We start from the raw sequence: 10,935 nt of genomic DNA, 5'->3' as shown, positions 1-10,935 counted from the left end.
TAAATCTACCTGTATTTATTACTACAGTATGTACAGTATTTAGCAGGAAAAGACAATAAAACTATTTATTTACTACCATGCCCAGTTTTTAGCTGCAAAAGACAATACAAGTATATTATTTACTACTATATACAGTATTTAAGACATTACAAATTATATTTACTACTATGTACAGTATTTGGCCATAAAAAAAACAATAAAAACTACATTTATTTACTACTATATACTGTAAAATACATTTAAACTATATTTATTTCATACTATACTACATTGACTATATATTTTTTAGCTGTAAAAGACAATAACAAATTTAATGTATTTACTACTATATACAGTATTTATCTGTAAAATATATTAAACTATATTTAGCAGTTTTTGTAAGAAGTTATCTTAAAAGTCAATAAGAGTCAAATAAAACAACAGGGAACGTTTAGATTTCCCAGCGTCTTTGAAGGCAGCATTTTATCTTTCCAAAGGAGAGTCCTCATCATTCATGTCTGGCCTTGTGAAAGTCAATTATTTCACTCCCTTTTGAAGTTTTTAATCCTATTAAAATCAGACAAATGTTGGGCGGGAACGTTAATGGTAAATCTTTTTGTCGTTCCTCGATAAGGTGTGAAATAAAAGCGCGTCATCCTCACCGTCTCGTTGCTCAAAGAAGCACACTTTTGCGGTTTTCTCCACGACAATAATGAGGTTAATTCTAACAGCAAAATGAAACGTTGTTAGCAACGTTCCCTCTAAGGCGCGCGCCTGCGCAATTGCGCACTGCGCAATTGCGCACTGCGCAAGCGTCCTCTGTGCACAGCAAATATATGCCGCGCACCAAATCAAATCCCATCCGAATTCTAAACAAAATAAACACATTTATTTTGTGTAATTTTGCAATGCAACTCTGAGTGACAGTGACAACAAGCGGCCCTAACGGTGTTCGTCAACACCGTTCAACTATTGTCACGTCTATCGAGATGCTTCGAGGCCAGGAATTATATCGATCACTTTATTGAGCAAAAGTGTATATATTCGGCCATAACCACACCAAAAACATGAGTAGAAAACTTCTATCTCGAAAAACGAGTCATTTTCCGCCGTACAAACCAGGCCAAAACCAACTTGTCATCTGTCACCAACACGCATAGCACTAAACCACTGGTGCGTTTATGGCCACACAAAAAGTCGGACAACTCAAACACCACACAAAGTTACACTATGACTCCTCAGTCATACGTGTGCTTATTTTACTCTAATTTATTATTCATGTTAATTTATTCAATCAATCAATCAATGTTTATTTATATAGACGATCAGCTGCTACTGACGGTCCCTGACACAAGGCTGAAGCTTAGAGGTGACAGAGCTTTCGCCGCTGCTGCTCCCAAGCTCTGGAACGACCTACCTCTTAGTGTTGGACAAGCCTCCTCTCTTCCTGTTTTTAAATCTCTCAAAAACATACTTTTATTCCATGGCTTTTAACACTGAGTGATATCCATCCTGCAATGGCGCCCCATAATACACCTGCTGTGAACCTGTTTTTATGTTTTATTTATTTATTTTTTGTGTTCTGTCTGTGTTGTGTTGTGTTTGCTCGGTACTCGTATTATCTTTTAACCTGCCCATTGTACAGCACTTTGGCTACCCCTGTGGTAAATTTTAAATGTGCTTTATAAATAAAGTTGATTTGATATAGCCCTAAATCACAAGTGTCTCAAAGGGCTGCACAAGCCACAACGACATCCTTGGTACAGAGCCCACATACGGGCAAGGAAAAACTCACCCCAGTGGGACGTCGATGTGAATGACTATGAGAAACCTTGGAGATGACCGCATATGTGGGTGACCCCCCTGTCGAGTGGGTCTAACATAATACTGTGAAAGTCCAGTCCACAGTGGATCCAACACATCAGCGAAAGTCCAGTCCATAGTGGGGCCAGCAGGAAACCGTCCCGAGCGGAGACGGGTCAGCAGCGCAGAGATGTCCCCAACCGATTGATATTAATCATGGAATGCTGTTACTAGAGAAAGTTACAGGAATGCACACTTCATCCTATGCTTACATTTCATTGTGCAACATGAGGATGTTTAAGGGCAACTAAATGTGATCTCTGAAAGGGGTACAAATGATTTCCAAAGCAGGACGCCCACCCAGACATATTGTACAATACTAATCCATAGCTTATGAACAACAAGATTTCTTTTATTTCCATAACAAGTGGGCCAAATCACTAATATTACAAAATAATCTCATGAAAATGACTCCTCTCATTTGAGCGTTATTATAAAAGATTGGTTTGAGACGGGTGTGCTGCTGGTATTGCCACGTGTGATGTTGCTCACATTGTGTTTGCTCACACACATGAACAATTAGAGGGAACATCGGTTGTGACGTTTCAGCTTGTGTCGCGTGGAAGTGATGAAGGAACCGCAGGCTCTCGGGAATCAAACCTGCGCCTCAGGATGCGAGGGCCCCCTCCGTCACATAAACATGTCACCTGGCGGGGGACGAAGCACCGCTTGCAGACGTATCCTGCACACCCTCTGGCAACATAACAACAAGCACGGCAAATGGTTGTGCTCACCAATTCTCTTTTAGAAAATATTTTTAAAACTGTAAGCATCGCACAGTTATTAGTACAGTTAGTGTTTTTGTTTGCGTAGTTTAGCCAAAACAGCCAAAATACAAAATTATAGGGTAAAATCATGGTCAATAAATAGATATTTAATATGTTTTATTTTGTATTTTTAGGGAATCAACAGCGCCCCTGCTGGTCGCATCCATGTACTGCACTCAATGTATCCCCGGTTGCATCAAAAACACGATTAATCAACAAGTCATTCCACACAAACGATACATTGTAAGTGTAGAGGTTGCCCTCTAGTGGGTTCCTCGGACCACCGATGACCATAGTAACTAATCAGATGACCATAGTTACTAGTCAGATGACCATAGTAACTAATCAGATGAACATAGTAACTAATTAGATGACCATAGTAACTAATCAGATGCCCATAGTAACTAATCAGATGACCATAGTTACTAATCAGATGACCATAGTAACTAGTCAGATGACCATAGTAACTAATCCGATGACCATAGTTACTAGTCAGATGACCATAGTAACTAATCAGATGACCATAGTAACTAGTCAGATGACCCTAGTAACTAATCAGATGACCATAGTTACTAGTCAGATGACCATAGTAACTAATTAGATGACCATAGTAACTAATCAGATGCCCATAGTAACTAATCAGATGACCATAGTTACTAGTCAGATGACCATAGTAACTAATCAGAGGACCATAGTTACTAGTCAGATGACCATAGTAACTAATCAGATGACCATAGTAACTAGTCAGATAACCCTAGTAACTAATCAGATGACCATAGTAACTAATCAGATGACCATAGTAACTAGTCAGATGACCATGGTAATTAATCAGATGACCATAGTAACTAATTATATTACTATAGTAACTAATCAGATTACCATAGTAACTCATCAGATGACCATAGTAATTAATCAGATGACCATAGTAACTAGTCAGATGACCATAGTGACTAATCAGATGACCATAGTAACTAATTATATTACCATAGTAACTAGTCAGATGACCATAGTAACTAATCAGATTACCATTGTAACTAGTTTGATTACCATAGTAACTAATCAGATGACCATAGTAACTAATTATATTACCATAGTAACTAATCAGATGACCATAGTAACTAATCAGATGACCATATTAACTAATTATATTACTATAGTAACTAATCAGATGGCCATGGTAACTAATTAGATGACCATAGTAACTAATCAGATGACCATAGTAACTAACTATATTACCATAGTAACTAATCAGATTACCATAGTAACTAATCAGATGACCATAGTAACTAATTATATTACTATAGTAACTAATCAGATGACCATAGTAACTAATTATATTACTATAGTGACTAATTAGATTACCATAGTAACTAGTATATCATGCAAAAGCGCAGATTCCAGCCATTGAAATACTTTGTATAGTTGAAGACTTACGGTCATTAGAAAACATCACTGAACATCATAATGGCAGCTACACTTTCCATCTTAAAGATCTAAAAAAAATGATTTGGGAATGTCCTGCGGGCCAGATTGAAAAACTCAACAGGCCTAAATAAGCCCAGGTCTCTGGCTTCAAGTCTGGCAAATTTCTGTAGAAATGGGCCACTGCCAAATGTTTCTGTTCTTGCATGTGAGATAGGGACTCTTAAAATAACAACCCGAAGCAATAGGTAACGGGCCAATATTTTTCAACGTGACGGAGTGTGTGCGTGACTACTATACATTTTTTTTTTTTTTTTTTTTACTGACGGATGCCATTTATTCGCATTGTTAACCAAGACAATAACAATCAAGGGGTTCTGTTATGTTGTAATTATTGCTGCTAATGAGCCACGACTTTGCAATAGCAGATCAAAAAAACAAAAAAAAACGCCCCTAATAAACCCGAGAGGAGCAGAAAATGTCCTGAAGGTCACCCTCACGTAAGTCAAATAGGTATGCATGTAAACAAATCTATTTTCTGTCACATGACTCATCCTTCCGAGGCCTATACCGCAAGCTGAGCTCGGTGCTTCGAAACCACAAGCCCAGCGTCGAGAGCGAAACCCGGACTTTCTCTTGAGGTGCCGGAGACAAACAACAACAGCAAAAAAAAAAAAAAAAAAAAAAAAGTAATGAAATTTGTATTCACGAGGAGCGCCTGAGGAGGAATGATGGTGCGGGGTTGCATTCAAAGTGATTATGTTGTGAGCGGGGAGGAAGAGCACTTGGATACAGACTCCCTTTTGTGTCCTCGCAGGTACCTGCACTACTGGCTCAGCTGCGGGATGCCTGCAGGACACAACGTGGTGGAAAGCCCCGTTTGAAACACATAATAATGAAGGTGACGTGGGGCCGAGTCTCATTTGATGCCAAACACGAACAAATCTTCTGCACAACAAGTAGAAAGCGCTTTAAAGGGGAGCCACACTTTTTTGGGGGGGAATTTTGCCTATTTTGAGACAAGATGGTTTTTTTTGCATTGTAATTTGTAATAATCAGCACATTCCAGGTGGCGAGCGATGCGGCTAATGTGAGCAATCAATTCTACATCTAAATCACTTAAAAAATGTGTCCAAAAACCGCCAACATTACTTCATTTACGTTCTGTTTCGTTCACAAGCCTTATGAGACCAGATGTTTTTTTGTTTTTCATTCTAATTTCTACTAATCAGCTCGTTCTAGGTGGCTAGCGATGCAGCTGATGCGAGCAATCAATTCTACCTCACACACACACACACGGCACACTGACAAAGCCTAACCTATTGTTACTATAACAATCTACAAGGTTAATATGGCTGGCTTCTCTTTCTTCCCCTCCATTTGTCTACTTTCTTTTGTACTTCTAGTTATCATTACATATAGAGATGTCCGATAATATCGGACTGCCGATATTATCGGCCGATAAATGCTTTAAAATGTAATATCGGAAATTATCGGTATGGGTTTAAAAATGATCGGTATCGGTTTCAAAAAGTAAAATGTATGACTTTTTAAAACACCGCTGTGTACACGGACGTAGGGAGAAGTACAGAGCACCAATAAACCTTAAAGCAGTGGTCCCCAACCACCGGGCCGCACAAGAAAAAAAAAAAAAGAAAAAAAAAAGAAAAAAAAAAAAATATATATATATATATATATATATATATTTTTTTTTTTTTTTTTTTTTGTAATTAAATCAACATAAAAAACACAATATATGGATTATATCTCAATATATCAATATATCTCATCGTCGGGTAAAGTGGCCCCAAGCTAGCAAGGAGAAAGAGAGGCTCCAGTTTGATGAAGATGCTGATACCATCTTGGATACAACAGCCAAAGGGGAAGCTGATCGACGCCTCAAGACGATGACCACAATCATCATCAGCCTCGCTGCAGAGAGGTTTGGACTTGAGGAGAAGCGGGCAGCAAAGCCCCCCTACATCATGAACAATAGAGCGAGTAAAATCCAGCAGCTCAGGCAGGAACTGAAGAGTTTAAGGCGGCAGTTCAAGGTTGCAAGTGAAGAGGATAGGGGGCCTCTTGCGGAGCTACGTTGTATAATCCGCAAGAAGCTGATGACCTTGAGGAGAGCAGAGTGGCATAGGAGGAGGAGGAAGGAAAGGTCCAGGAGGAGAGCTGCCTTTCTGGCAAATCCATTTGGAGTCACAAAACAGCTGCTAGGACAGAAGCGAAGCGGTAAACTGGCCTGCTCCAAAGCTGAGGTCGACCACCACCTCAAGCAAACCTACAGCGATGGATGTAGAGAGCAAGAGCAGGTCCTTGATCAATCCACCAACACCAACACTAGACTTCGATGGGAAAGAGCCGGGCTGGAAGGAGATCCAGGAGGTGGTCCGAAGGGCAAGGACGAGCTCTGCTCCAGGGCCCAGTGGAGTACCTTACAAGGTCTATAAGAACTGTCCAAGACTACTCTGCAGACTCTGGAAAATCCTGAAGGTGATCTGGAGGAGGGGCAAGGTAGCAGACCAGTGGAGACAGGCAGAGGGTGTGTGGATCCCAAAGGAGGAAAAGTCTCAGAACATCAACCAGTTCCGAACCATCTCGTTGCTGAGTGTTGAAGGGAAGATCTTCTTCAGCCTCATTGCCAGGCGACTGACAGACTACCTCCTGAAGAACTCGTACATTGATACATCAGTCCAGAAAGGAGGGATCCCAGAGGTATCTGGATGTCTGGAGCATACAGGCGTGGTAATTCAGCTCATCAGGGAAGCCAGGGAGAACAAGGGGGACTTGGCTGTTCTGTGGCTGGACCTCGCAAATGCCTATGGATCCATACCCCACAAGCTGGTCGAAGAGGCACTGAACCGGCATCACATCCCAAAGAAGTTCAGAGACCTCATTCTGGACTACTATGCCAACTTCCATCTGAGAGTCTCCTCCGGAAAAACAACCTCCGACTGGCACAGGCTTGAAAAGGGGATCATCACTGGCTGTACAATCTCAGTCATCCTCTTTGCACTCGCCATGAACATGCTGGTGAAGTCTGCAGAAGTTCAGTGCAGAGGGCCCCTCTCCAGGTCTGGAGTCCGACAGCCACCCATCCGAGCCTTCACGGACGACTTGACAGTGACCACTACATCTGTCCCAGGCTGCAGGTGTATCTTGAATGGCCTTCAGGAGGTGATTTCCTGGGCTCGCATGAGCTTCAAGCCGGCCAAGTCGAAGTCCCTTGTGCTAAAGAGAGGGAAGGTTACTGGCAAGTTCTGCTTCTCACTTGGCACCACCAAAATACCATCACTCACCGAGGAACCTGCGAAGAGCTTAGGAAAGGTGTTTAATTGCAGCCTGAGAGACGTAGCCTCCACAAAAACCACCAACCAAGACCTGGAGACCTGGCTGACCGTGGTGGACAAGTCTGGCCTTCCTGGCAAGTTCAAGGCCTGGATTTACCAGCACGGGATTCTCCCCCGGATCCTCTGGCCCCTCATGGTGTACGAAGTCCCCATTTCAACAGTGGAAGGCTTTGAGATGAGGGTCAGTAGGTTCCTGCGCAGGTGGCTGGGACTGCCGCGAAGCCTGAGCAGCATTGCTCTATACGGGCACAATAACAAGCTGAAGCTCCCCATCAGCAGCTTGAGCGAGGAGTTCATGGTGACATGGTCCAGGGAACTCCTACAATATCGGGAGTCCAGTGACCCAAAGGTTGCCCAGGCTGGGATTGAAGTCAGGACGTGGCGTAAGTGGAGAGCTGCCGAGGCTGTGGATGTCGCAGAGGCAAGGCTACGGCAAAGGGTGTTGGTGGGAACAGTGGCGCAGGGGAGATCTGGCTTAGGTAGCAGAAGAACACCTCGCTATGATAAGGCGCAGGGGAAAGAGAAGAGGTCACTGATCCTCGAGGAGGTGCGAGCAGGAGTTGAGGAAAGGCGAGCCTGCCAGATGGCGGGAATGCGGCAACAGGGCGCCTGGACCAGATGGGAACAAGCAGCAGGGCGCAAGGTCACATGGACCGAGCTGTGGAAAGCCGGACCCCATCGGATAAAGTTCTTGATCCAGGCGTTCTACGACGTGCTGCCAAGTCCATCCAACCTCTTCACCTGGGGGAAGGTGGAGACACCAGCGTGCCCCCTCTGCCAGAGGAGAGGAACCTTGGAGCACATCCTAAGCTGTTGTCCGAAAGCCCTGGGTGAAGGGCGGTACCGCTGGCGACATGACCAGGTCCTGAAGGCCATAGCTGATACCATCTGCAGGGGAGTCAGTCACAGCAAGAGCCTCCGCCCAGTGAAGAGCTGGGGAGAAGTCAACACCGGCTGCCCAGAACACCTCTTCTGGTCTGTTGGCAACAGCACGCGACTGGGAGCTGTCAGTTGATCTGGGCAAGCAGTTGAAGTTCCCTGACGTGGTTGCCAAAACAACACTAAGGCCAGATATTGTGCTTACCTCAGTTGCCTCCAAGCAGGTAATCCTCCTGGAGCTCACAGTGCCTTGGGAGGACCGTATGGAGGAGGCCAATGAGAGGAAGAGCGCAAAGTACTCTCAGCTTGTGGAGGAGTGTCGGAGCAATGGGTGGCGAGCGATGTGCCGGCCCGTTGAAGTGGGATGTCGAGGGTTTGTGGGCAAATCCCTCTGCAGGGCCTACAGAATGCTTGGCATCACAGGGGCCAGCCAGCAAAGGGCCATGAAGTTAGCCACAGATGCAGCAGAAGTGGCATCAAGGTGGCTGTGGATCAGGAGGGGAGAGGCGTGGCATGTAGGGCAGTAGCGCTACCTGGACACAGGCTGGGGCCTGATCAACCCTAGCTGGGTCGCCTAGGGGAGGGGGTCTGATTGTTGAAAGACCCGAAACCCCCTGTGATCCTAGGTTACATCACTGAGGATGTGTCCAGTTGCACCATTGGTGTATTTAAAAAGTATATATATATATTTTTTAAATTAAATCAACATAAAAAACACAATATATGGATTATATCTCAATATATAGCAATACAGTCTGCAGGGATACAGTCCGCAAGCACACATGATTGTATTTCTTTATGAAAAAATAATTTTTTTTTTAAAAACCCAGTCCATGGGACAAATTTTCAAGCAATGTGCGGAATTAAATCAACATAAAAAACACAATATATGGATTATATCTCAATATAGATCAATACAGTCTGCAGGGATACAGTCCGTAAGCACACATGATTGTATTTCTTTATGAAAAAAATAAAAATAAAAAAAAATAAAAAAAACCAGGCCATGGGACAAATTTTCAAGCGTTGACCGGTCCGCAGCTACAAAAAGGTTGGGGACCACTGCCTTAAAGGCACTGCCTTTGAGTCACATAATATCTACGGCTTTTCACACACACAAGTGAATGCAAGGCATACTTGGTCAACAGCCATACAGGTCACACTGAGAGTGACCGTATAAACAACTTTAACACTGTTACAAATATGCGCCACGCTGTGAACCCACACCAAACAAGAATGACAAACACATTTCGGGAGAACATCCGCACCGTAACACAACATAAACACAACAGAACAAATACCCAGAACCCCTTGCAGCACTAACTCTTCCGGGACGCCACAATACACCCCCCCCCCCCCCCGCCCACCTCAACCTCCTCATGCTCTCTCAGGGAGAGCATGTCCCAAATTCCAAGCTGCTGTTTTGAGGCATGTTAAAAAAAAAAAAAAATGCACTTTGTGACTTCAATAATAAAATATGGCAGTGCCATGTTGGCCCTTTTTTCCATAACTTGAGTTGATTTCTTTTGGAAAACTTTGTTACATTGTTTAATGCATCCAGCGGGGCATCACAAAACAAAATTAGGCATAATAATGTGTTAATTCCACTACTGTATATATCGGTATCGGTTGATATCGGAATCGGTAATTAAGAGTTGGACAATATCGGAATATCGGCAAAAAAGCCATTATCGGACATCTCTAATTACATATCTGTATTGTTGCATTTGAAAAACTGTATTGTCGATAATATAGGTAATTATTAGTATTGTTCATTATCAATAGTGATATTTTGTATTTGTATTGCTCCATTTGTAGTGTAATAATGCTCTTTGTCATTTCTGTATTATTATTTATTTCACCAACCGCTTCCTTGCTATGACTTTTACCATCATATTTGTACATATTATATTTGCTGATGTTGTTCTATTGTTGTTGTTTTTGTCTCTCTGTCTTATCCCCCTCTTGTCCCCACAATTCCCCCCCCCTGTCTTCCTTTTTTTTCTCCTTCTTAGCTTTAGCAGTTAGCAGCGATAGTTTGTCAGCTCTGACGCCAGCTCTTTTGAATCTTTTGTGTTACCGCTGGTTAATAAATTATTTGAATGTGCTTTCATGGCTGTCATATCTTGTCAACAAACGGTGTATTGTTTGGATGGCAAGTTTGTCACTTCCGTCATTGATTTGTCGCTTATTATTCCCATTGTGTACGAGGGTGTGTGTTGTCACACTGCGATGTTGTCCCTTCCTGTTTGATATCAAGTTCATTTTGTTGCTTCCACGCGTAAAAATATATTTCCTGCATTGAACTTGCTGCCCTTATGATGCCGTCTTGTTGTCGACGTAACACCACAACAAAAGAAGCGTGCCATGTTGTAACGGACCTAAAAGTAATCAATTAGATTACTTGTTACTACAAAACCCAAAACCAGTGAAGTTGGCACGTCGTGTAAATGGTAAATAAAAAGAGAATACAATGATTTGCAAATCCTTTTCAACTTATATTCAATTGAATAGACTGCAAAGACAAGATATTTAACGTTCGAAATGGCAAACTTTGTTATTTTTTGCAAATATTAGCTCATTTGGAATTTGATGCCTGCAACATGTTTGAAAAAAGCTGGCACAAGTGGCAAAAAAGACTGAGAAAGTTGAGGAATGCTCATCAAACA

General features: G+C 42.6%; 1 pseudogene; it reads left to right on the top strand.

Moving 5' to 3' along the window:
• Window positions 1–5,830: 5,830 nt before the first annotated feature.
• On the top strand, window positions 5,831–8,821 carry LOC133656420 (uncharacterized; annotated as a pseudogene).
• Window positions 8,822–10,935: the final 2,114 nt, after the last annotated feature.

The sequence above is a fragment of the Entelurus aequoreus genome, linkage group LG08 (assembly GCF_033978785.1).
Source record: "Entelurus aequoreus isolate RoL-2023_Sb linkage group LG08, RoL_Eaeq_v1.1, whole genome shotgun sequence".
NCBI classification, from domain to species: domain Eukaryota; kingdom Metazoa; phylum Chordata; class Actinopteri; order Syngnathiformes; family Syngnathidae; genus Entelurus; species Entelurus aequoreus.
The sequence above is the reverse complement of the archived record's forward strand: the minus strand, read 5'-3'. Positions and strand labels throughout refer to the sequence as shown.